At 34.3% G+C, this 25,094-nt stretch overlaps 2 long non-coding RNA genes across 13 annotated transcripts in view; one reads left to right on the top strand and one right to left on the bottom strand.

Annotated features, from left to right (window-relative positions):
• The window catches only part of LOC112649310 (uncharacterized), a 34,009-nt gene extending 29,930 nt beyond the window's left edge, over positions 1 to 4,079 (bottom strand). For all 3 annotated transcript variants that reach the window (XR_003129538.2, XR_007403889.1, XR_003129537.2), the window contains exons 1-3: positions 3,842 to 4,079; positions 3,694 to 3,758; positions 3,439 to 3,517 (exon numbers count right to left, since the gene is read on the bottom strand). This is a non-coding gene — a long non-coding RNA (uncharacterized LOC112649310). The remainder of the gene's footprint in view (positions 1 to 3,438; positions 3,518 to 3,693; positions 3,759 to 3,841) is intronic.
• A 28-nt stretch (positions 4,080 to 4,107) lies between these two features.
• The window catches only part of LOC112649315 (uncharacterized), a 265,636-nt gene continuing 244,649 nt past the window's right edge, over positions 4,108 to 25,094 (top strand). For 7 of the 10 annotated variants that reach the window (XR_004807039.2, XR_004807037.2, XR_007403892.1 and 4 more), the window contains exon 1: positions 4,108 to 4,225. This is a non-coding gene — a long non-coding RNA (uncharacterized LOC112649315). The remainder of the gene's footprint in view (positions 4,226 to 25,094) is intronic. The other 3 variants (XR_003129543.3, XR_003129542.1, XR_003129540.2) reach the window with 1 other exon arrangement.

The following is a 25,094-nucleotide window of genomic DNA, read 5'->3' as shown; positions in this document are numbered from 1 at the left end:
TATATATATATATATATATATATATATATATATATATATTTGGAAAAGGAAAATAAGGGTATCTATGGCTGCCAAATCATCTAGGTTCTGATTCACTTTTGTAAACTTTTCTTTTCTTTCTTTCTTTTTTTTTTTTAAGAGACTGTGGTTAAGTCATTACAAAGAAGGGCAGTTTTAACTTTCAGGATTCATGACACAGACAAATTTTTATGAAACATAACAGGTTAAATATTTTCTTTGGAAGAAAGGTGGGTTATTACATAATTACAAACTCTTTCTTTTTAGAAGAGCTAACACCATGTTAATAAAGAACTTTATAATTAATCTGATTTAGGTAGGTAGAAGATATAAATATATCTTATCTATTTGCCATCTATGTCTTTTCTATCTTATGTAGGATATCTTATCTATCAATCTTTATCAGTGGTTGAGATTTCTGGATAAGAACATTTAATAGTTCTGGGTCTTAGTTTTCTCATATATAAAATATGGACGATGGACTACATGATTTGCAAACTCCTTTTGAGCTCTGATACATTTAAGATCATTTCTACCACAACTTGTCATGAATATCTAGTTCTAACAAATTTATTTATTTATTTATTTATTTATTTATTTATTTATTGTCATTGGAATGAAGTTTTGTTGCTTAAGCAAAGTGTCTTTGGACATAGTCAATCAGTGCTAACAACTCAGGCACCTGAGTTTGTCATCAGTACGTTATTGAAATTATATCAACATTGAATATCTAGCTTCTGTCTGATTTTTAATCTTGATAGAAGTCGTGTAATTCATAGTAAATCTAAGATGTACAGTGATTTCTGCATTTGTACTGAAATATTTTCCTCGGTTCTTCTCCTATGTTGGACAAGTTTTTTTGTATGTGTGACATGCCACCTAATTTTTCCTCCTTCCCTGTAATAGTATTGATGCAACGATAAACATGTTGGCTTTGAGTATATTGAAGTTAGAATCACTTCAGCCTCTTGCTTTGCTCTGCCTGCATAAGGGAATCTTTCTTTTTGTTTCACTCCTTTTGTAGGCACTCTGTCCCTCTTGAAAAAGACAGATGTCTTCATTTTTTTTGGAGAGGCTCCTTCTGTTACAGTCTTCTGTGCTAATTTACTGCCATAAAAATTGTGAGAGGTTATAGGAAAAATATGCTCAGGTAAACAAAGTGTACAAATTTAATTTGCAGAAAGAATGCTGGTTAAATATCATCAGAATTACCATCCTACAAAGAAAAGTGTTAAGGCTCTGGGTTCGATATAATAAAAGTGCCTACCTGACCAACAGACCAACCTAACAAAATTACAGCGGTACTCAATTTTGTTTAGCTTTTTGCCCCTTCTCTAATATTTACAGTTTTCCTTCTTTGTTTCTTCTTTCTTATATATCTCCCCCTCACTTTATTGTCTCCTTCCTTTAATTTGGCAGACCTGACACGATTTCAAAGAATTAGTATTACAATGGACTCTGGAGGGAAAAAATCATGGTATCACCTCATATGGGCAAATTAAACTACATTTTAACTTATAATCATATTGTTTGTATGTTAGGAGGGGAGAATTTGTTTTCAGCTTTTGTCTGTGCTTTTATTTTACTTTTAACTAGATTCAACGTATAGTTTTAGATTTAGGTAGCTCAGCAAATTCTATATTGCTGTGTCAGTTACCCTTCTTATGGTTGAAGTTTATTCTGATGGAAAAATGTGGCTTTCTAAACTGGTAATTAATTATAAAGGCATATAGTTGGAGATTTATTTGTATCTCATGACTAAAGTTACAGCTTGGTTAGTCTTGACTTTAATCTCATATTTCACATTGACTAAGTAACCTAGAAAATAACGCTATTTTTCCAGAAATAAATCTCTTAAGGACACCAAAAGGATGAGCATGTTGCTTGGTTTCAAGAATGGCATAGGCAAAAAAAAAAAAAAAAAAAAAAAAGGCGTAGACTTAGATTTGCATTCTTATAATATTATTTCTAATGATCTGAAAGGACCTCCAAATATTGGGACTTAAAAATTATCCTCCTACTGCATACTTCTGCAAATTTCCTCATGAGATTGTTTTGCTTTTTTATCTTAAAAATTCAAAATATTTTACTGAGATGTAACAGAGTAAAAATAACCAAACAATGAAAATTAAAAAAAAAAAAAAATAACAAAAAGTCTTTCATAGGGGTTAGATTGAAGGGCACCACAAGACTGAAATGATCTGGAAATCAAAGGGAGGGACAGAAGGTCATGCTTATTTTATCATGTTAGGATGTCAATTAAAATATACAAGGCACAGTTCTCACATATTCACAATGAAAACTAATATTGTTTTATGCTAAAATCTTTTTAGATTTTGCTAAGATGAAATAGCCATTTGTTAAGGTGCTATTTTTTATTCTATGTTTATTAGAAATACCTTTGCATGTAACTAGCCTCCTTCTCTATGAACACTTGAAAGGAACATCTATAGGCATAAAAGGTAATTTTACTACAAATAAATTATATACATTATAAATTATACAAATAAATGTAACAGAGTTTTAAAAATATTTTTGATAATCTGTTATTATTCTGAGGTAAAGGCATTGCATTAGAAAGTTGAATTTAGTTTATAAAAAAGAAAGAGTCTCATATCTAAAATATTTGGATCCTATTTTTTCATATAAAATGTTGCTATTATTTTTAAATTGGAAAGGTTTATGGTTTAAATTATCTGAAAATTTGAAAAGGTCAGCTTATATTAATTTTCAAAATAACTTCCCTCAAATATAGCACTCTTAATATTTTTTCACTTTCAGAAAAAGGTTGCTTACTATTCCCTCACCGTAAATGACAAAAGTGATTCATAGGTTAACATTAAGAATCCATAACATAAGAAATGCATTATCTATAGTAGGAATTATCTTTTATATATTTCAACTTTTTTATTACAATGTGATTTTTCTAATCAAACTTTCTTTCTTTGTTGCTTTCTTTCGTGATTCCAACATGTGTGTGAATTATCATAGATAATGAAATTTAGATATCATTAAAGGTTTTAGCAGTGATTTATATGAGGTTATTAATAAGTCTATCTACATAATCAATATAATCTATCTCCTCTTTCCCCTTCTTTTTTACTCCTCTCACCTGACAGTTAAATTTTATCAATATTAAAACATTGTTTATTGTATTTATCTAAAAGAATTATGACAAGGAAAATATCCATGGCAGACATAAGGCAATTTGTGAGTTATTTTCTTACTCTATGCTGTATCTTAGATGCTTAATCTGTTCGATGATTTTGAATAAACTGATTTGATAATTTCAAATACAGTGAGTTTAATTTCTGAAATCAGACAAGTTGATTATTTTTAATAAAGAATTTACCCATTTGATTAAATAACCAAACTATTATACACATCGTTATTATTTTTTTTTTGCTATTAAATTCTTACCTGATCCCTAAAAATACTTGTTATACTGAAGAATGAGAATCTTGTTCCTCCCATTTAAATTGTCCCACTAATTTCACATCTATATAGTGGGAAACATGTTGAAGAAAAGTATTAAAATATTTTAAAGCCACATGGGATTATTAAATTAACCTGGAATGAGTCCTCTAAATCGTTGAGGCAACTGTTCATCAGAAGCTTTTCCTTAAAAAGAAGAAGAAAAAGAAGAAGAAAAAAACCCACCAACTTTGTACTTACTGGAGACCTATAATTCACAGCTGTTATTTTAAGCAATGTTCCTGGAGAATGGTCAGAGGAATATACTGGAACATTGGAAGAAGAAGAAATTAGCCAAATTCATCATTTGCATTTAATTTTGCATTTTCATTCAATTAATTCCCCTTACTTGTCTAGCAAGACTGAACTCCTCTTAAAAGTCATAATTTCTTTCAGCTCAGCGTAAATTATGATGCCTGAGAATCTTGGACTATGAATAATGTGGCCTATTTTGGGGGGCTACTGTCTAACTGTTAGTTTTGGATGGGAAATACAAAAGCATTTTACACACTCAAAGCAAAGATAGTGAGTGTTGAAAGTAATCAATGACTTCCTTTCATTTCCTCTAAATGACAAGCTTAACAATTGCCATGGAACTCACCAGTGCATTCTGGAAATCTCATTCTGTCATCATAAAACTCTGACTATAGCAACATCTGTCTAGAGCTGGACAGAGCCCCAGTGACCCTGTGCTAACACTGTATCCCTGGTGGTCAGAAAGCAAGCAAGAAAGGTAAGAGTAAAGAAACATGTAAACGGATTAAATGACAGAAAAGTACTCTCAGAAGGAAACCTTTTCTTTCTTTCTTTTTGTTCAGAGCTGTCAGAGAAATTCTCTGGATGTATCTTTGCTTTCATTGAACAGGAATCAAAACAGAAATTTAGGTCATTATACAAATAAAATTAGTGATGAGCTTTCAACCCTTTTAAACAGTTGATCCTCCTTTTTTGCCTTCCTAACTGCAATGTGTGTCAAAGTTTAATTTTTGTTCTATTGAGATTATACCTAGATTTGACAATATTATAATATAAGGCACATATTAACAGATCATGGAGGATAACAAGAAAGAAAGAAAAGACCTTCATCTTGTCTCTCTTAAAGCCAAGATTTTATTTTCCCTCTCAGCGCCCCATGGGGATGGTATGGATATGTCACCAGGTCCTTTCATTTTCTAGAATGTGCCATTTTACTTAGACTTGAAAAATGAATTCTGGCCACCAGATATTTTTATCAGCAACAATAGAAAGAAACTAATGCATAGATATACTAGTCTTTCTGATTTATTTTCTTTAAAACATTATTATTTACTAAACTTATAATTTTATATCCTATATATATAGAATATATATATATAGGATTATATTATATAGGATATGATTATATCATATATATATGTGTGTGTGTGTGAGTGTGTGTGTTTTTCTTGGACTTTGGAAGCTTCATATCACTGTAAAACTACTTAGTTGAAGTAAGGTTTAATGAAAGGGAGTGCAGAGAAATTCTGTTACTTTTTCTACTTTTAACTTCCAAGTCATAGGCATCATCTCTTCTTATTTGTCTGTGAATAGATGAACATACTTTGCCAAGGGTGGATGATTAAATAATAAACCAAATTATAAAGCCCAATATACTTTTCTTGGCACTCAAGCAAGTGGCACTCCAGCACAGTGGGGGGGAAAAAAAAAGACTTACCATTAACATTTTCAGGTAGGGTTTGAGTGCCTTACACTGTAAAGATTCTTTTTTTGGGGCAGGGGGGAAATCTATGGGGAAGGTACCTTACAGATACAAATTAATTTAAGTAACATACCTTCTCAGCTTTACAAATATTAGAATGAACAGAAATCCTAAGCATTTATTATCTCTAGGTTTTGTTTGTTTGTTTGTTTGTTTTGTTTTAATTTGCCCATAAACATTCAGGAAAGTTCAGAAAACTCGCATATACTCCACAAGTTTTTGGTTCCACCCCTTCTGCCTCAAGTGCACAAAGACAAAGCAGTAATCTATCTAGTTTATTTCTTTGAAAATGGTGTTCTTAAAGTACATCTTGCAGATAGATTATCTATCCCTCACAGCAAAGCTTCACAATGGGAGTCTAATAATTGCTCCTTTTCTAATTTCACTAAATGAGTTATAATTATTTTATGTCTGTTTTATGGTTACTGAATAGTATTAACCTAAACTCTAATTATAATATAGCTTTCAAAGAAATGTATGGACAGCAAATTGATGAACAGCCAGCTTATGTAGGAACATCCCATAAAGCAGAAACACAGCTAATAGTTTTAGGAATAGCATGTTAAAATTCAGGAACACAATTCATTTGTGAATGAAACAGGATATAAATTCATTGAGTTTATATCTTCCAAGACTAGATAGACAGGAACATGCAATTGTGATTAATACAAATAAAATAAATTTACAGTTAAGCACAAAATTGCCATTTTCCAATGTGTTTGAAACCAATGATAGATAATTTTTAGTCCCATATCATACTCATACTGTGAGTATATAGTGGCCATCGAGTCACTTGGATTTATAGCGATCTTAGCAAAATAAACACTGTGTCACTAACGCCGATTGTGTTATTGAGGGAAGCAATTTGCCTACGATGTTTTCATAGTCCATTGCTAGTTTGAAATTCTTCGTGTAGATATTTTAATATTTTAATAAAAGAAAACTGAATTTGTCTATGGATTTATCATAAAGGAAGGGAAGAACGAATGTGTTCTTTAATTTAAAAAATTCCTCTAAGTACTGAAAAATAATTTTTAAGAGAGATATATATTAATTTTTGGCACACATGTTTTGAAATGTTTTCATGAGTAATAAGTTTGAGAATATTCAAACACAGTTTGACTGGATTCCTCCTGCAGTTAAATCCTTATTAATTGGAAAAGTTTCTTTTTATCAGAATAAATGCAACCCAAAGCATTCATCACTTAGCTCATGAAATCCTTGCTGCTTGTTCTACAAATATTGACTCATATGAGCATATTTAATTCAACATGTCTTTCACTTTACTTCTTTAAATTTTGAATGGACAATGTTTGCAGATTTACAATCCGCTTTAGGTATTGAAGATAGCATCTAGATTTTTTTTTAATTTCAAAATTTCTAAAATATACAAATCAAGTCATTAAAGAGATTGAATATCTGCTGGTACTTTATGGTGACTGGAGGATGGGTTTTATGCTCAGTCTGAAGGAAGTAACTGAAAAGCTACCTCTTAAGTAAAACTTTCAATGAAAAAGTTATAAGGCACATGCTATTTTATTTTGGTTGATTTACAATATTAAAATGACTCCATTAGCCATCTTGAATGTACAGAAGGTGTTTGTAGTTTCCAAATTTTAATTACTACTATCTGTGGAGCATTGACTATCATTGCTAACGACAATAAAAGTATCAAGAATCACAGCCATTATTTAATAGGTGTTTATGATAAGTCAGATAAGGGCATTGTGATGATTATTTTGTGAGGAACATAGTAAACTAAGTATTATCAATACTGCTATTACATGGGTTGAAAACCCAGTGCTCAGAGAGGTTAAATACCTTCACCATGATAGTTTAATTGTTGGTGCTGAATATGAATCCCAGAATTGTTCCTATGACAGCAACCAAAATGTTTTCATTCAGGTAACTAAAAAAAAAAATCACATTAGTCCTAATATTGTTATGAGACTTCCTAGGGTTATATATAGTTTTGTTTCCCAAAGACTATTCTAAGCTCTGGTACTATCCACTGAGTATTTATTGAAGGCCTATAATAAACCAAGTACTAGTACCTAGGAGTACCAAGGTAATAAAGCATCATCCCTCATGCTCAAGAGGTCTCCAGGCTAGTTTAAAGACTGATATAAACATTTAATTTTTGCTTAATGTGATAACCCTGTGAAGAAGGTTTCTAGAGTGGGGATATGCAGCACAGTCTGTGGATTCCAGAAAAATACTTCCCATAGGATAAAATGTTTGAACTAAATGTTTAATAATTGAAGAAGGGTTGTCAAATTAAAGAGAGTCAGAGGCTTGGTATAGACAAAGGGAACCTCAGGATGAAAGCTCAGGCCCTTTATCCACTCAGAGATGAATAGAGATAGGGAAGAGTTGTGTCCTCTTGTTGGTTTTTATTTTCCTTTACTGCTTGAGAAAAGAAAAATGTGAATAGCAGGTGAAGGCTGAGAAAATGACGCAGTGATCTGATTCCTACTCTGTGCAACCTTGAAAATGACTTCTCAATTTCCAGACTATATTCATTTCCAGATTCTTTATTCTATCAACTAATCTCATTATTATAATTATTATCTAATTCCTGGAATAATTGCTATAACATAAAGTATGGATATGGTAGCTGCCAACCACATGACTCTAATAGTCTAGCAAGAAATGTTTTCTGTTATTGCTAATTTACAAGTTGAATTTTGACTCATTTTCTCATTTTACCTTGCTCCATTTCCTTGTGGCTGGACAAATTGATTTAAAGTCTGTGTCCTGTGGGCCTCTTTTGTTAATTTTAATAAGAGAAAAAATCTATTAAGCAGTACTATAAACATCTGATACTGGTTTTAAGACAGAATTTGTTTTAGGTGTAACCTTTTGACCTTTTCTCAGTTCGTGAGACTTCTTAAAGTGAGTTTATTTGAACGGCTAATAATTTCCTTAACTAACGAATTTCTATGTCTCCTGTTATATCTCCTAGCACTGAACAACCTATTTATATATCCAGGGAAATAACTTGATAAAGAGTTCCATAGTATCAGCACTTCACACTATTAGCCTCCCCCCGCCCCCCAAGTTACAAAGTGAGCTAGGTTATTTTCTCTTCACTAGATTGATTATAAAACAACATCTGGGTCTCTTGAGTTTATCATTTTTGCTCCCTTTACACCAACTGGGCATCCTTATAAATTCAAAATGGGCTTCCATCTGCTAAAAGCTTTTAAACATGTTTTTTTTTTTCAAAGGGTTTTTGTTGTTACTGTTGCTGTTATTTTAACAAACCTTGGTATACAGTGTGAGAAACCATCCCGTGGTTAAACATTTGCTCGACTGTAGTGCAAAAGATGTGCTTTTTTTGTTGTTAAATGTACCATTACCTCTCCTATTAAGAGGTGATTTCTTCATCTGTCTGGGTTCCCATTTCATCTACAGCAGTACACTGAGGCAAATTTGTGTTTTGGTTTCATGTCCTAAAATTCAATAGGGCAAAATATTGTGTGGCTATGTGCTACTAAACATTGTATTTGTACTGAGGGGTGCCAAGTAGAGAAAACACATTCATCTGAAATGCTGACCTGGGAATGCCATTGTCTCATTCTAACACATTCTCCTGTACCCTTTTCCTCTCCATCCTCTAAATATGATCTTCATGCTTTTGTAGAAAAATCAATAACTTCGTACAATATACCCTTCTAAAAATGACAAGCATAAAACCAGGAACATTGTCTCAAACTCCTATATACATAGACAATAGAATTACAAAGAGCGATATTACCAGAAGATGACATTTTCTCAATGGTATTATATCCCATGTGACGCCCGGACCACTATGAAATGGAGCCATGCATGCAGCCTGTGACAAAATTGACTGATCTCTTTTTCTGGAATGAATATCCTTCTCTAGCCAAGGGAATGGAATGCTCCCACCTGTATATGACAAATTTTGCTAATCTGCTCTGTGAACATTTATTAAAATGCAGTCTTAGTTTAAACTCAGGAATATTAAATAAGGCATAACACTCACCCAGCTTCCCAAAGAGACTGCAATTAGCTCAAGATAGATGTCATTTTTCTCAGTGCTAAGGGATCTGAAATTGCCTCATATTTATTTAGGGGCTCAAATTTTCAGTTTATGAAAAAACAAACCAGAGGACGAAGTATGGTTTAATAAACTGAACAGAGCTTCAGGGGTCTGAAATCTACTACTTAGCTTAGTCCAATGGCTGCTCAATCATTATTAATCAATTATGAATATTTACCAGTAAAAGAAGAGAATAGATTTTTATCTTTTTCATCATATAATAAGGCATTTAAGGAAGTTTAAAGGACATAATTGTTAAACGTATGAATTCATATTAATTCACTCTTGAGGGATCTGATAATCATATCATCACTATAGGGCTATTTCTGTTACACCACACTTAGTCTATATGTTCATTTGGTCAGTTACCAAGATGGGTTAGTGACTTTTTGGCATTCTGCACACATCCAATTATTATTTACTAAAGGGTTTGGGTTTTTTGTGTGTTTGCTTTCCACCTTACTCTACTTTCCCCCTACTGTGGAGTTCAGAACCATCTGTTGCATGAATTTAGGTATAGTGATGCTTAGGATGGTGGAATGGTGAGGCCAGCAGCATTCTAAAAGCAGCCCTACCTCTGCCATTGAGTTTATGTGTGACTATGGAGAAATAAAATCTCACCTTCTGCACTGGTAAAGTTAGAGAAATACTCTTGCACAGCGCATATGATTGCTAAGAGCATTCAGTAGGGTAATATTATGTATAGTCTGAATCATATACTTGACATATAGTAGGTACTTAATAAATATCAACTAACATTATTATCATCATTTGCCCAGGGACTTTTGGAGCACCTATTTCTTTAAAAAAATTGAATTGTCATGTATAGAAATGCCAGTGAGTGCCAAAACAGAATTTATATTACTTTCTTTTGTTTCCAACAGATTATGATTATCTGCTCTTGCCCATTAATCCATTATTTCTTATGTAATTGAGAAAGTGACTTCTTCCCATTATTGTGAGATCAATAGTAACTAAAAACAAGCATTTTTAGTTTAGCTATGAATTATTCATTCTGGTGATCCTTTTTGGAACTTAATACGTGAGTTTCAGAATGTTTTAATACTATTCTCACCTGTATCATTTTGCGTCTCTGTCATTTTCTGTCTGTTCTCACTGGGGTTACAACACTAAATTAAAAAAAAAAAAACCACTAAATTAGTATTCATAACTTAGTGTTTTATCCTTTCTTGTGCCAATAATTGGCTCATAAGAATTTATTATATTTCTATGGGTCTTAGGGTTAAACTTCACTGTGGGAAGGATCTTCATTCCTTTAATTCAGTGACATACTCTAAGCCCCTAGGTTAATGCCTGGACAGAGTAGCTGCTCAAAAAAAAAAATGTTATTAAATGAGTATATAAGTAAATCGAATGATAAAAATATTGGGACAATTAGAAAATATCTAAAGCTTCTCCAATTTTAAGATGTAAAGATATAGTGCTATTTGAACTCCCACTTATTTCTAAATTTCCAGCTTGATAATAACATATATGTAGAATTTTTTTTTTTTTTTTGGCTTGTTCGTCATATTAAGACCAATACTCTTTACAGCTTCAGACTAATCTTTTGGTACGATTTACATGCTGTTTCCTCACAATATATTTCTGGGTCCTGATGCTCTTGGTTTATTGTTTGGGTTTTGGGGGGGAGGGTTGTTTTGTTTTTTAATGGTTTAATTTATTTGAGAGAGAGAGAGAGAAAGAGAGCACAAGCAGGGGGAATGATAGAGGGAGAGGGAGAAGTAGGCTTCCTGTTGAGCAGGGACCCTGATATAGGACTCAATCCCAGGATGTGAGAATCATGACCTGAGCAAAGGCAGACACTTAATCAACTGAGCCACCTATGCTCACCTATCATCATTTGATGATTTTGTTTTTCAAAATACCTAGCACTTTATAGTTTACTTTAGCATAAGGTCCAAAATTTAATTGAAGGTATCCTAAATCAGCCCTGATCTTTCCCCTCTTTGAGTTCCAGAGCTGGTCTATCATTGATGAAGTAAAATTTCATACATTTATAGTTCTCTTGTCTTCTTAGAAATACATCTATTTTTAATTTACCCCTTATTTTCCTTTGCATATCTCTTAGATGTTTGAATCCAGCCCATTTATCTTAACTTCTTTTCTAATCTCATAGTACTAGAAGTAGAATTCTTTGTCCACATTATTCAATATCAACTAGAGCACTGACTTAAAGATGTAAATTTTAAAACTTACTGATTCAGCAGCAAGGGAAGTGAGTGTTCAGAAGTCTGGACTTTTTCACAAAAATTTAGAGTATAGTTGAGGCAAAGAACATTGCCTTATACTATTCATGTTAAGTCACCACAGCCACTTGAATTTTAATTTCCTGTGATAATTTCTTGCTAGACTTCCTGTGAGCTTTATTCAAAACAAAACAAAACAAAACAAAACAAAAAAAAAGTTTTATCTCATCAGACTAAATATTTCTCTTAAGATGCAGTGTGTATAACTATGTATTGATAGGTGGGTGACTTCCAGAATAGACATGTGAAGAGGTCTGCAGATCCTCTCCTTAGGAAAATTATCGTAACTAGTGACAATTATTTTTGAAGATAACCAAAGTCTCTGGAAATTGTCCTAAGGTCATAAAGAAAATGAATAAATATTTGACCAAGAAAATACACTAAATCTCAGAAAGAACAGCAATAGTTTGTTTGTTTGTTTGTTGTTGTTGTTGTTTTTTAGCATTCAAGCCACAACTGTTACCTTCTTCTCTCTTCCCAACTCAGCATGTTGATAACTCCATTCTTCATAGGTGCATCCAAGAACATAAAGGTCTCTCTTCTCTCAGGTCCTGATCTAGAGCTACAGTATGTACCAGGAAAACAGGGCACAGGCATTTATCAGATGTTCTTTTCCAGGCAAGAGCAGCTGAGAGGTCTGACACTTTTCTTTTTCCCTCAACTTCAAAATGAAAAGTAGAAACTCTATACCAGGTGTAACAGGCTGAAAATATGAAAATACCATGTTGCTTTACCCCAGCTTGCTTTCAGTGCAGAGGTTTAATGCTCAGAGAAGCAAGTCAAGAAGACAAGGGACTCCCCCACCTGTCAGATCAATACCCTGATGATCTTACTCTTACTGATGGTCTTACTCCTACTGATGTGGTATGCTTTCCATGCTTCTAGCTCCAGAGAAGTGTTGCAGAGATTTGATGCAGGAAGAGATAGACAGTAAAAACAGAGAGCTCTGATATTCTACCTAAAACAATTGACTTTATTTTGAGAAGGAAGGAAAGTTCAAAACTACTGTAGAGTTGAACATAATGGAGAATATGGAGGTGAGCATTTAAGAGAAGGCTCTTAACTTATATAGAGCAACAAACTAAACCATAAATCAGTAAGAAGACAGACAACCAGGGAGAAAGCCAAGAAGAACCCTCTTCAAATATTACTTCTGCAAAGGGGCCCAAATTTAATTGGATTTTTGAAGCAATAATGTCCCAGGGCATTATAAAAAAATGATAGAGTAATTAGCCAGCAATTAGTGGAGGCTGGAACCTGGGTATGATACCAAATGGAGATTCAAAATTTAAATAAAAGTTAGAAAAACAGACAGTCCAGAGAGTCTTACTAAAGTCATTGTCATCCTTGGGTGACTACACAAGTCTTCACTCTCTGAGGAGAATCATTAAAAACTACACACTGAAGTGGGAAATAGAGGATCAGTGTCCAGAGGTACTGTGATAAGTTATTTGAATTGTCCAGATGAAAAACAACAATAACAAAACATGCAAAGAGACAGGAAATTATGACACAGAGGAAAAAATTTGCCAACAGAAACTACCTTTGAAAAGGTGCAAATATCAGAATCGCAGACAATGATTTCAAATCAAGTGTTATAAATACATTGAAAACAAACTAAAAGAAATTGTGCTTAAAAAAAGTAAAAAAGGTATTATCACAGGTCTCATCACATAGAGAATATAAAAAAGAGGCAGAAATTCTCTTGAGAAAAGAAATGGAAATTCTAAAGTTTAAAAGTATAATAAACAAAATACAAATTTACCACAGGGGCTGAATAGTAGGTTTTATCTGATGTAAAAAAGAATTAGCAAATTTGAAGACACATCCATAGAGATGAGCAGCAAGGAAAAAAGAAAAAAAAAGAAAAAAAAAACTGTCTCAGAGAATTTTGGGTACTGTTCCATACATCACCATAGACATTAGGGAAGTCCCAGAAGGAGAGGGGAATATGAAAAATGCCAGAAAAAAAAATATTTGAATAAATAATGACTGGATAAGTTCTCACTTTTGATGAAAAGGATCTCAACAAACTCCAAGTAGTAAAAGCATGAAGAGGTCTTAATCCTGAGCAAGATAGTCAAAATGTAGAAAAATAAAATCAAAGAGAAAATCAGGAAAGAGATAAACAGCTCATCAGGTAAAATTGAGACCCAATAAGATTGAGAGCTAACTTCTAATCAGAAACAATGGAACGAGAAGACTGTCATAGTTAAAGTACTGAAAGAAAAAAAAAATACTTATCAATCAAGAATCTTGTATCCAGCAAACTACCTTTAAAACAATGAAGATAAAGTTTAAGAAATTCCCAAATAAACAAAAACTGAGAGATTTTGTTTCTAGCACTAACCTCGACAAAAAGAAGAGGGGACATATTCCACCCAACTCATTCTCTGAGGCTATTTTTTTTTTTAAGATTTCATTTATTTATTCATGAGAGACACAGAGAGAGAGGCAGAGACATAGGCAGAGGGAGAAGCAGGCTCCCTACAGTGAGACCGATGTGGGACTCAATCCTGCAACTCCAGGATCACACCCTGAGCCAAAGGCAGATGCTCAACTACTGAACCACCCAGGTGTCCCAACTCTCTAGGCTATTATTACTGTGATATCAAAACTGAAGACATGCCAAGAAAACTTCAGAACAATAACTTTTATGCTTCTAGACACAAAAATTCCTCAACAAAATACTAGCAAATCAAATCTAGCTACACATTGAAATATAGAAAAGATTGTATATAGAAAGGATTATACATCATTCAACCTATCAACTTACTCAAGTAATACAACTTATTAACAGAATAAGGCAAAAAGCACATGATCATTTTAACAGACACAGAGAAAGCATTTGACAAAACCTAACATCATTTGATGATAAAAACACTGAACCAACTAGAAGAAAGAGAGAAATTTCCTCAACCTGGTAAAGGGTATTTATAAACAGAAACAAAAGTCAACAAACAACCCAGAACTAACATCATAATTAATAATGAAAGACTGAATTCTTTGCCTCTCAAGGAAGAAATGAAAATGTCCCCTTTCACCACTTTTATTTGCTACTCTACTAGTGGTGATAGTCAAGCCAGTTAGGAAATAAACTAAAATAAAAAGTATCTAGATTAGAGAGGAAGAAGTAAGATTTCTTTTGCATATGACATATTCTTATAGATAGAATATCCTAAAGAATCTGTTAAAAATCTATGAGAATTAATAAACATGTTGAGTCAGTTGGTAGAGTATATCAACATATAAAAATTTTAATTGTATATACCAGCAATGCCCAGTCCAAAAATTAAAGGAAACAGTTTCATTTATAATAGCATCAAAAAGGAAAAAAAAAAGTAATAGTTATAACTTTATATTCTGCAAAAGAAATGTAACACTTATACTCTGAAAACTGCAATTAAAGGAGGAAATTAATAAATTGAGGCATACCCCATGCTCATGTGTTGGAAGAGTCAATATTGATAAAATGGCAGCACACCCCAAATTGACCAAGAGATACAATACAACTCTTTTTTTTTTTTTTTTTTTTTACAATACAACTCTTATCCGTAATCTCAGTGTGCATGTTCTCTCTCTCTATCTTTTCTGCACAAGTTGATAATTTCTTTTTTAAGTTCACATGGAAATGCAATGTACTTTGCATAGTAAAAACAATTTCCAAGTAAAGGCACAATAGAGAATTCATATTTTCTAATGTCAAAAAAGGGCAAACTATATCAAAAACGATCTGGTAGTGGCATAGATTTTGAAATTGACAGTGCTTACCTAAACTGTTACATGTATAGCCAATTAATTCTTAACAAAGTTGCCAAAACAATTCAGTGGGGGCAGGGCATTTGGGAATGGGAGGTGGTAATAGTTTCAACAAATAATGCTGGCTATCAATGTGCAAAAGATTAAAGTTGGGTACTCTTGTTCATGCCATACAAAAACTAACTCAATATGGATCATAGGCCTAAAAGAAAGAGCCAAGAGTATATGACTCCTAGAAGGAAATTTAGGTAAAAGTTTTCATGACCTTGGATTAGATAGTGGTTTCTTCATAACCAAAAGCACAAACAACATAAGAAAAAATAGTTCAGTTGTGTTTTTTCAAACTTAAAAAAAATATTCTGTATAGCAAAGAACACTTTCAGAAAGTGAAAGGACAGACAACCGAAGAATGAGAGAAAATATTTGCAAGTAATATCTCTGAAGTGACTAATATCCAAAATACATAAATTCCAGTGATGCCTGGGTGGCTCAGTCGGTTAAGGGTCAGCCTTTGGCTCAGGTCATGATCCCAGGGTCCTAGGATCAAGCCCATGCAGGGCTCTCTGCTCAGTAGGGAGTCTGCTTCTCCCTCTCTTTCCTGTTCCTGTTCTCTCTCGCTATGTCTATCTCTGTTTCTCTCTCTCTCAAATAAATAAATGAATAAAACTTAAAACAAAACAAAACAAAACAAAAACATACTAGATGAAAGAAGCCAGTCACAAAAGACCACATATTTTATGCTTCACTATATTTGAAATGTCCATAATTGTCAAATATATGGTGATGCGATGTTTTTTAATAGTTGCCTGGAGTAGGGGAATGGGAGTTGGAGAGATACGGGGAATAACTGCTAACAGGTACTTGGTTTCTTTTTGAGATGATGAAAGTATTCTAAAATTAGATTTTGGTGATACCTGCACAGCTTTTCTATGAATATATCAAAAACTACTGGACTGTAAAAACTAAGTTAGTGAATTATGCAGTAGGTGTACTGTTATCTCCATAACGCCATTAAAATGTTTGGATTGAGGGAATGGTTGCACAGCTCTGTACATTAACTTAAAATCCTTGAATTGTATATGCTAGAATGGTGGATACTATAGTATGTAAAAAAAAAAAAACAACTCAGAGAAGTTTACTTAAATACCATATGAATTACTAATGACAGCTCATTTAGCTTTAAATAATTTATTTATTGTGATAGTGAATGGCAAAGAAGCTTCTGAAAGGAAGAGAGTTTTGCCCTAACTGAGCACAGAGTATCCATCCTGGAACTGAAGTAAAATCTTGACTTGGATTTGTTGGAATATAATAATGATCATTATCATCAACATTTACAGATGCTTTTCTGGAACGGTGTTTGGGATTTTTGATTGCTGCTCTGACCATATTATTCCCACCTTGGTCACTATATTGTGTAGGTATGCTCTTCCCATATTCTGAATAATAATTTTATGACATTATTATTCTTCTTATTCATACTGACGTCTCCTGCTGTCCAGGCTTGCAGTTGACTTCAGTTTAACCCTCACTTTAGCTTGGGCCAAAAGTCTACACTTGCTGTAGGTGCGCTTTTAATCTTAACTATTTGGGTACTAATAATACTGATAGTGATAGTGACAGTAAGTAGTTAATTTTCATTTTATGCTTGTCGTCCGCCGGTTTCTCTGTACTATAAATCTATTGGTTTTCTTAATCCTTATAACACAGAAGAAAGGTAATATTAACTCTGTAGGAGGAAAACGAGTGTACTCTTCACTCACAACATCTGGTGGATTTGGAAGTACGAATCTCATTGTTTTCACTGTACTGAATGTGCTATTTCTCTCCTATTATACAGTCTTTCAAGTAAACAAATCCCACATCTTTAGTGTCGCTCAGTTGCTAATTGAACCTTGATGTTTCTTTGTCACCAGAACCATGCATAAATATCTTTGACTAGTTGTGTGCATGAGTGTTTGAGGGGGAGGGTGCTTAAAGGTGAGGTCACCATGTCATATTACATCATTTTCTCTCCATCATTGAAACGTAGAGACCCATGACGAAGGCTCACCCGCTTTTATGCCCTAACCTATTTGAGTTCAAAACCTTCCCATCCCGTTCTCCTCACCATCTCCTGACTTTGTTTCCCAATATTCGTGTTTTAACTTGGATTTTTCCCTCACTGAAAGCCCAGGATCCCAGTGTATCTGTTCTGAGATCAGTCTCTGCTCAGCAATCCCACCCTTCCGGTCCCCTGTCTCCATATTTTTTCCAGTGTGACTGTTTGTAGTGTTTCACTAACAGCCTTGAACCCCACTCTGTCCACATGCTGGCTGCCAGCCATCAAAAACATAGCTGGGGGTGGAGGTGGGGAGAGTGAGCTGCCATGTTAAATCGCCTCTCTCCCTCCCTCTGGGAAAGGACCTTAACCTCAAGCACTTTCACTCAATCACAGTCCAAGAGAGAACCTTGAAAATGTTCTGCGACACTGATTGGTTCCATAAAATATGCTGGCCGTATGCAGAAGTTGAGTCTCTTTTTGCTTATTTTATAATAAAGGGCAATGCGTGTGCTGTATTCATAGTAATTCAAATCTGACACAAATAATACAGCAAATAATTACAGTGACCTTTAACTCACCTCAAATTTAAACAAAGGTTAAGCTGCCCTTTGCTAAAGTAAATATTTTCTGTAGTCAAATAAATGCAGACACCTTTGGAGAGGAGAATACATTGCCAAACTAAACGAATCTGAAAATTGTTACAACAGAATAATTTCAAAACATAAAGAATGCAGAACTCTTCGGCATAAACAACATCCAGACGTGCCGGCATCTGCCATTATTAATTCACCTTCCCATGTTTCCAGTGGGCTTCCCCATATGTTTGCTGGGAACTGTTGCTTGAAATTTCTGTCCAGGAGGGCAGATATCAAAGAGAAATATTAAAAGTAAGAGAATTTAGCTCTCTTTTCCGTACCCTGATTCAGTAAACAATTTATATTTTATTCCATAGAGTTGAACAAAGCCTCAGATGTTTAAGTGGTTACCATGCATATCCCAACGCTTACAAAATAAACGCAGAAGACAATGCTAACTCAGCACAGGAAGCTCTAGCTGATAAGTTTATGTAGTTCTTATACCAAGGTTTAGCTGTTGGTCAGATAAGGACCAGGTGTGTTTTTGCACATTTTAATTTGTTTAGTCTATGTCTATTTTAAATAGCACTTAAAAAGGAAAGATAAAAAGAAATTCAGGGGTGGACTATGTTATGTATACCTAGTCTTTAATTTTAAAAGTTTATTTGAAAAAAAAATAATTACTCTCTTTCTGGGGTCCAAATGCTAATGATATGTTGACTGTGAAAAACAAGTCATCAGCTTGTTACTGCAATTGGTACCGCCTCCAAATTCTCCCTTCATTAAAATAAGGCCACCTGATGTAATTAGAAGTAGCATGCCTCTAATATTTTTGGTCACAATTTAAATTACATGTCTCAAATAGGGATTAAATTTACATTTAATAGGACAATAATTGTATGTTAAAAGGAAAACTAAGTGTATTTCTTTTTGTTTCTCTCACTGCCGCTTCGCCAACTCTGTTATTAAGACCCAAGATGTTCTTAGAGAACTAAATTAAGGGGTTTATTTTTAACCAATTAAAAAAAAATAAATGCAAAGTCCCAGATCAATAAAACCCTCCTGCATGTCTCTCCTAACTCTGACTAAGCAAATTTTTCTACGCCTCAACCCCTTTTTGAAGTTGTTGAAACAACAGTGCTGGCCTGTCTTCTTTCACAGCAAAAGGGTGCAAATCTAGGACCTGAAGCTGATTTATTAATAACCTTGGGGAGTGTTTGTCATCTCGAGGAATGTAGCTCCTTCTTGGATTCTTGCTTTATTGGAAATGGCTGACACTGACCTTGACAGAAATTCATGATTTTGTAATGGGATTGAGAGTGCAGTAATTCTGCAAGGGTTCTGGTCTCTTTTACTGTTGCTTGAATTCCTTATCATTCTGCATTGTTTTATTATCCAACATTTGTTGAGGCATTTTCTTCCTCTCTACTTTAAGGGTCTTGCATTCTCCTGCAGCTCCTAACATCTTGAATCTCCCTCTCCTGTTCCCTTCTGTTAGAAGTTAATTGAACGCTTAGGTAGTCAGGGCCAGGGACCCCAAGAAGAAAACAGAGAGCCAGGACACCTATGACACTTCCTTTGAGGAAGAAGAAACTACTCATTGCCTTTCCTGATGCTTCTTATAAGCTTCCTCCTCTTCAGAAACCTTCTTCCTCTTTGGAAATTTTAATTTATTTTAATTAACTAATTAAAAATTTTAATTTATTTTAATTAACTAATTAATTATTTTTTTTGTTTTTTTTTTTGTTTTTTTGTTTGTTTTTTTACTAATTAATTAATTTATGGAAAAGGTATATACTGCTCTGATGGATGGCTGGAGAGAATATATAAGGAACACAAATCCAAATCGGTAGATAAAGACTTGGTAACTTAAATATATATTATTCGAAAGAGCATGGTGCTTCTCTGTAAGTTTTGGGTTTGAGAGAAGACAACTGCTGTTAAGTTTGGATCCTCGACCCTGACAAAAATTGAAATATACCAGCTCCTCAGAGGTTCTTCCTCTTGGCCTCTAAAAACACCTGTGAGATTGCCCGCCCCTTATAGAGAGCAGAGATCAAAAGTAATGAGTGCAACTGGTTCTTCAAAACGGAGCTTATAGAAGTCAACCTGTGCCTTCAGGATCGTGTTTTTTCTTTTCTTTTCTACATTTATATTATTTTCCTGACACTTGGAGTTTGTCTAACTGGTCTCCTATTTGTTTGCTCTTCTGAGTGTTTGTCTCTATGGATTTCAATATGTATATTCAGAGAATCTTAATTACATTAATATGTAATTAATCACAGAAGTATCTCTAATACTCTTCTGTTTTATCTGTTTTCCTCCTCTTAGGATGTTGGGTTAAAATGCAATTGAGTGCTATGCATGAAATTTCTTTTTTTCTTGTCTAAGAGCATTTTCTTCCTTAAGCAGAATTTATACTACAGAGGTAAGTATAGCAAGACCAGGTGCATTAAAGCAATACATAGAATACTATTTTGGAAAATCAATAGTTGTTTGGTTAAACTCTAAGTCTCATGAGAAGCTGATTGTAATGTTTCCCCAAGAGGAGTAAGATCCATCCATCGCACTGGGCAAGTGGAAGGATTTGCAAAGAAGTAAATTGGATTTTCATGATGCTATGGGCTTTTTTTTTTGAGAGAGAGAGAGAATGAGCACCTATGGGAACAAGGGTGGGAGTGGAGGGAGGAGCAGAGGGAGAGAGCAAAAGGGAGAATCTTAAGCAGGGAGACCCTGCAGGGCTTGATCTCACAACTCCGAAATCAAGATCTCAGCTGAAATCATGAGTCGGTCCCGTAAGTGACTGAGCCACCCAGGCACCCTTGATATTATGGGCTTTTAAAAAGAGTATGAGATAGAGATTTTTAGCCATAAGGAAGAGATGGCATGATCAGTAAGGGGGAAGAAATACCCAAGACTAAAAATATCAGAAGAGAACAGAAGAAAGTCAATGAATCTGATCAAAATAGGAACTCTGACCCAAAAATCTGACCACTAGTGAATTGATAGTCACAAATGGTCTGAATTTCCAAGGTATTAGAGTATCGTTGCTATACATGCTGTGAAACTTGAATTTATAAGGGAAAGGACATGGAAGCCAACATAGAAAATACTAATTTTCTTGGAACAGTATAGTATGTATGCCAAAAAGGATGATAACTAGTCAAAATGAATAGAGTTATTTTAAAAAAATAATTCTAATATAGTTATTGTACAATGTTATGTTAGTTTCAGGTGTACAATATAGCGATTCTATACATTACTGAGTGCTCATCATGATAAATGTACTGTTAATCCTCTTTACATATTTCACATATCCTCCACTCACCTCCCCTCTGGTAACCATCTGTTTTTTCTTTATGCTTAATAGTCTGTTTTTTGGTTTGTCTCTCTTTTTTTTTTTTCTTTGTTCATTCATTAAATTAAATTTCATGTATGGGGCAGCTCAGGTGGCTCAGTGGCTTAGCGCCACCTTCAGCCCAGGGCCTGATCTTGGAGACCCAGGATGGAGTTCCTGCATAGAACCTGCTTCTCCCTCTGCCTGTGTCTCTGCCTCTCTCTCTCTCTCTGTGTCTCTCAAGAATAAATAAATAAAATCTTTAAAAAAAAGAAAGAAAATTCACATATGAGTGAGATCATATGGTATTTGTCTTTCTCTGACTCACTTATTTTGCTTAGCATTATGTTCTCTGGATCTACCCATGTAATTGCAAATGGCGAGATTTCATCTTTTTCATGTCTGAATATTATTTCATCATATATAACTTCTTTATCCATTCATCTATGAATGGGCACTTAGGCTGCTTTCATAGTTTGGCTGTCATAAATAACACTGTACATAAATCTTTTTGAATTAGTGTTTTTGTAGGAAAGAATAAAATTCTTAAATGTAGGGTGGTAGGGATGAGTCACGTGGAGGCAATCGGAGTAATGCAGAGGAGGGACCAGAATGTATTGTTAAATGCAGTGACGTGACTATAATTGAGAATGAGGTACTACCAATGGTGTAAACACTGAGCTAACTGGGTTAGAGATAAACTATTTGGTGGAAAGGTCTTTCTGGGTTAGAGATAAAATATTTTTGTATGTCTAGAGAAGGCCACTTACCCTTCTCAAAGACACTTGGAAACTTCTGATGATCCAAAAGAATCTTGGAAGCCTTTCCTCGTACCTCCAAGTGAGAAACCATCATGCTCCTTTCTGTTACATCTGGCCTTTGTATACATATTTTTGATGTGAGTTAGCACACCATCTTATAATTGTTTCAAAACCTGTTTGTTTCCTTTTCATGAAGGGAAGTTTATTAAGAGTAGGTAACTTTTTTTTTCCTTTTCTATTTATCTTTGTAAATTACCAAGCACATAGCACTATATTTGACATATTGTGGGTGTTCAATAAACGTTAACTGGAATTTAATTTTGAGAACTATCTTGACTTTAACTAAAGTTGGCCACTGTGTTTACTAAACTAAGGATGGCTGAATCCTTTTGTGGGGGCCGGGATAGTTTCCTCTCTTTGTTTATCTATATGGTCAGGAAGGAAGGGGTAGTATTCTTTGACAAAGGCCCCTAAAAATAGTGTGTTAATAATGTGCTTTATGCATTGACTGTGATTTCACTGCCATCAATTACAGAAGATGAGGCAACCAAATGATTTGTGTGAGGAGAAAAGTTCTTCCATTGCTAGAAAACATAAAGACCCCGGGCAGAAATTTTTCTCTGACCTCAGTACTTTGTAAAGCTACATTTCTCTTGATTGTCTACCATATTGTACGTCACACATGATGTAAATAAATTTGGTTTATTTTTTTCTTAGTTTTTTTTTTCCTATTCTTTGCTTTGGCTGCCATGAAGCTCAATGAAGTATTGTTAATTCATCTTAAATAATTTTGTGCTTTATGTCCTTTGTTTCTTTATATTACCTCTCCCTAGGACTCTTCTTATATTTTAGTCCTTTCCCCCTTCACCTCAATTACTCTATCATATTATTGTATGATTTTTTAATAGCTATCTCAAATACATCTGGGAACAAGGCAGGATATAAAGTAATTAATAAGTAAAATAAATCCAGGCACGTTAGCCCCACATACTACCTGCCTGCCAATACCACATAATACAAACCACATTGCACTGTTTAGAATGAATGAAAGCAAAGGTCTCGAGCTGGTGGCTAACAGGCAAAATCCTGCCCATTGACATGTTTTGTTTGGCCCACACACCGCGTTTAAAATACGAAATATTTGCCAACCTTTAGGAATCAGAAAATTTTAAATGAAATCCCAGTTTTTCTTAAAGGGACCTATATTCCAGGGCAACACTGTGTAAGTGGTAGCACTCCTTCTCCAGGTCACCACAGCCCAGATACACTATTTTATTTCTGCTATATTTCAGTTGGCACTATTGTATTCATTTCTATGACCTGCTAGACACCATAAAGATTTTGCTTGGGGCTCCTGCATTAATGAGATGAGCAATTTACTTAAATAAGTCATCATTTTTCATTGGCTTTTTATTTCTATTAGTGAAATAATGGCAGACTTCTTGCTGTTGCTTTTGCTTCTTTCGAACATAAAAAAGCTAACCAATGTTTTGGAGCTTAAATTTAAAAAAATAATCTATTTATTTATGATCTTTCTACCCATACGTTGGAAGTCTTCTTATCAGGGAATTACATATTCAGGACACCTTTACGATTCAAACCATAGTCTTGAGTCTAGAAATAAGGCCTTGGCCTTGGGACAGTTGTCAGAAACTTCTGTCTTGTAGTCATGGAGTGTAATGTTTTTGACCTCAGGTGAGGGTCTTGGTAACTCTTACTTAACACAATATTTTTAACAAGGTTGATTTTCTTTTCTTCAGTCCAGAGTGAAGTAGAAATATTTTTTTAAACACTAGGAAAGCTGTAAAAGGAAAAGTGACAAAACACATTTTCATGCTTAAGGGGAACTTCCCCAGCCAAAAAAAAAAAAAAAAAGTAAAGAAAAGAAAAAAAAATCTAAAAATTTAGAAGTACTACTTGGTGAAATTAAGTATTTCCACAGATGTTCATTTATGTTTATATCTCGCATAAAGGAGATTGGGCATCTACCATCTTGCCCAACTCCACCGCTGTACTGGCTCACAACAACAAATGGTCTCTTTTCCCAAATCTGTACTCACTGATACCATGATTGTTTGTTTGTTTGTTTCCAAAGAGCTGATTGTTAAAAATTTACCTGCACATCACTGCATCCAAGGCCTGCTGGGCTTTTTCCCCTTCATATTTTTTGTACATTAGCATTCACTGTTGTCCATCCTTCCAAACTGAAATACTCACCCTCCACTTCTTCCATTGAAGACTCCTACTGAAAAAAAGAAAAGAAATAAAACTCCTACTTATCTCTTAAAACCCTTTTTATTACCCTAACTTTTAAGTTTCCTTATGAATTCTTCTCCAATTACAGACAGAAATAATTATTCATGATTTGTATCAATACTCTTCCCATTTCATTTTATTTATCTCTTTAGACTTTGCATTTTTTTTCTATGCATTATTTCCATGAGATCAAGGACAAAATATTTTTATTCTTCTGATGATGTACCCTTTTTTTTTAAAATTTTATTTATTTATGATAGTCACAGAGAGAGAGAGAGAGCGCGGCAGAGACACAGGCAGAGGGAGGAACAGGCTCCATGCACCGGGAGCCCGATGTGGGATTCGATCCCGGGTCTCCAGGATCGCGCCCTGGGCCAAAGGCAGGCGCCAAACCGCTGCGCCACCCAGGGATCCCTGATGATGTACCCTTTAGTGAATCAGTCCATCCAAGGCCATAATGGCTATCCTCTTTAGATGGTGTAGAAGGAACTGCTGAACCTAAACTGAATTGATCCCTTAGCAGATGAGTGAAATGGACAGCACTTCATACTTGTCATTGTACTATCTATTAATAAGGACAGGAAACTAAAAAGCAAAGATGTAAGATGGGAATACAAGGGACTAAGTTCTCCAATCTGGCAGAGAGGGAAGGCACTTTTATTAAAGACTGAGGGTACATTGTTCTCTGACTCCATGAGGGCAACTAGCATGGTCTCGACATTTATATGAACATTTCTGATATTTGGTAGTTGTTTTAGGGAAAAATAATAAGGTGAATTGTTTCTTAGAGATATCG

The sequence above is a fragment of the Canis lupus genome, chromosome 19 (assembly GCF_003254725.2).
Source record: "Canis lupus dingo isolate Sandy chromosome 19, ASM325472v2, whole genome shotgun sequence".
Classification (NCBI taxonomy): Eukaryota; Metazoa; Chordata; class Mammalia; order Carnivora; family Canidae; genus Canis; species Canis lupus.
The sequence above is the reverse complement of the archived record's forward strand: the minus strand, read 5'-3'. Positions and strand labels throughout refer to the sequence as shown.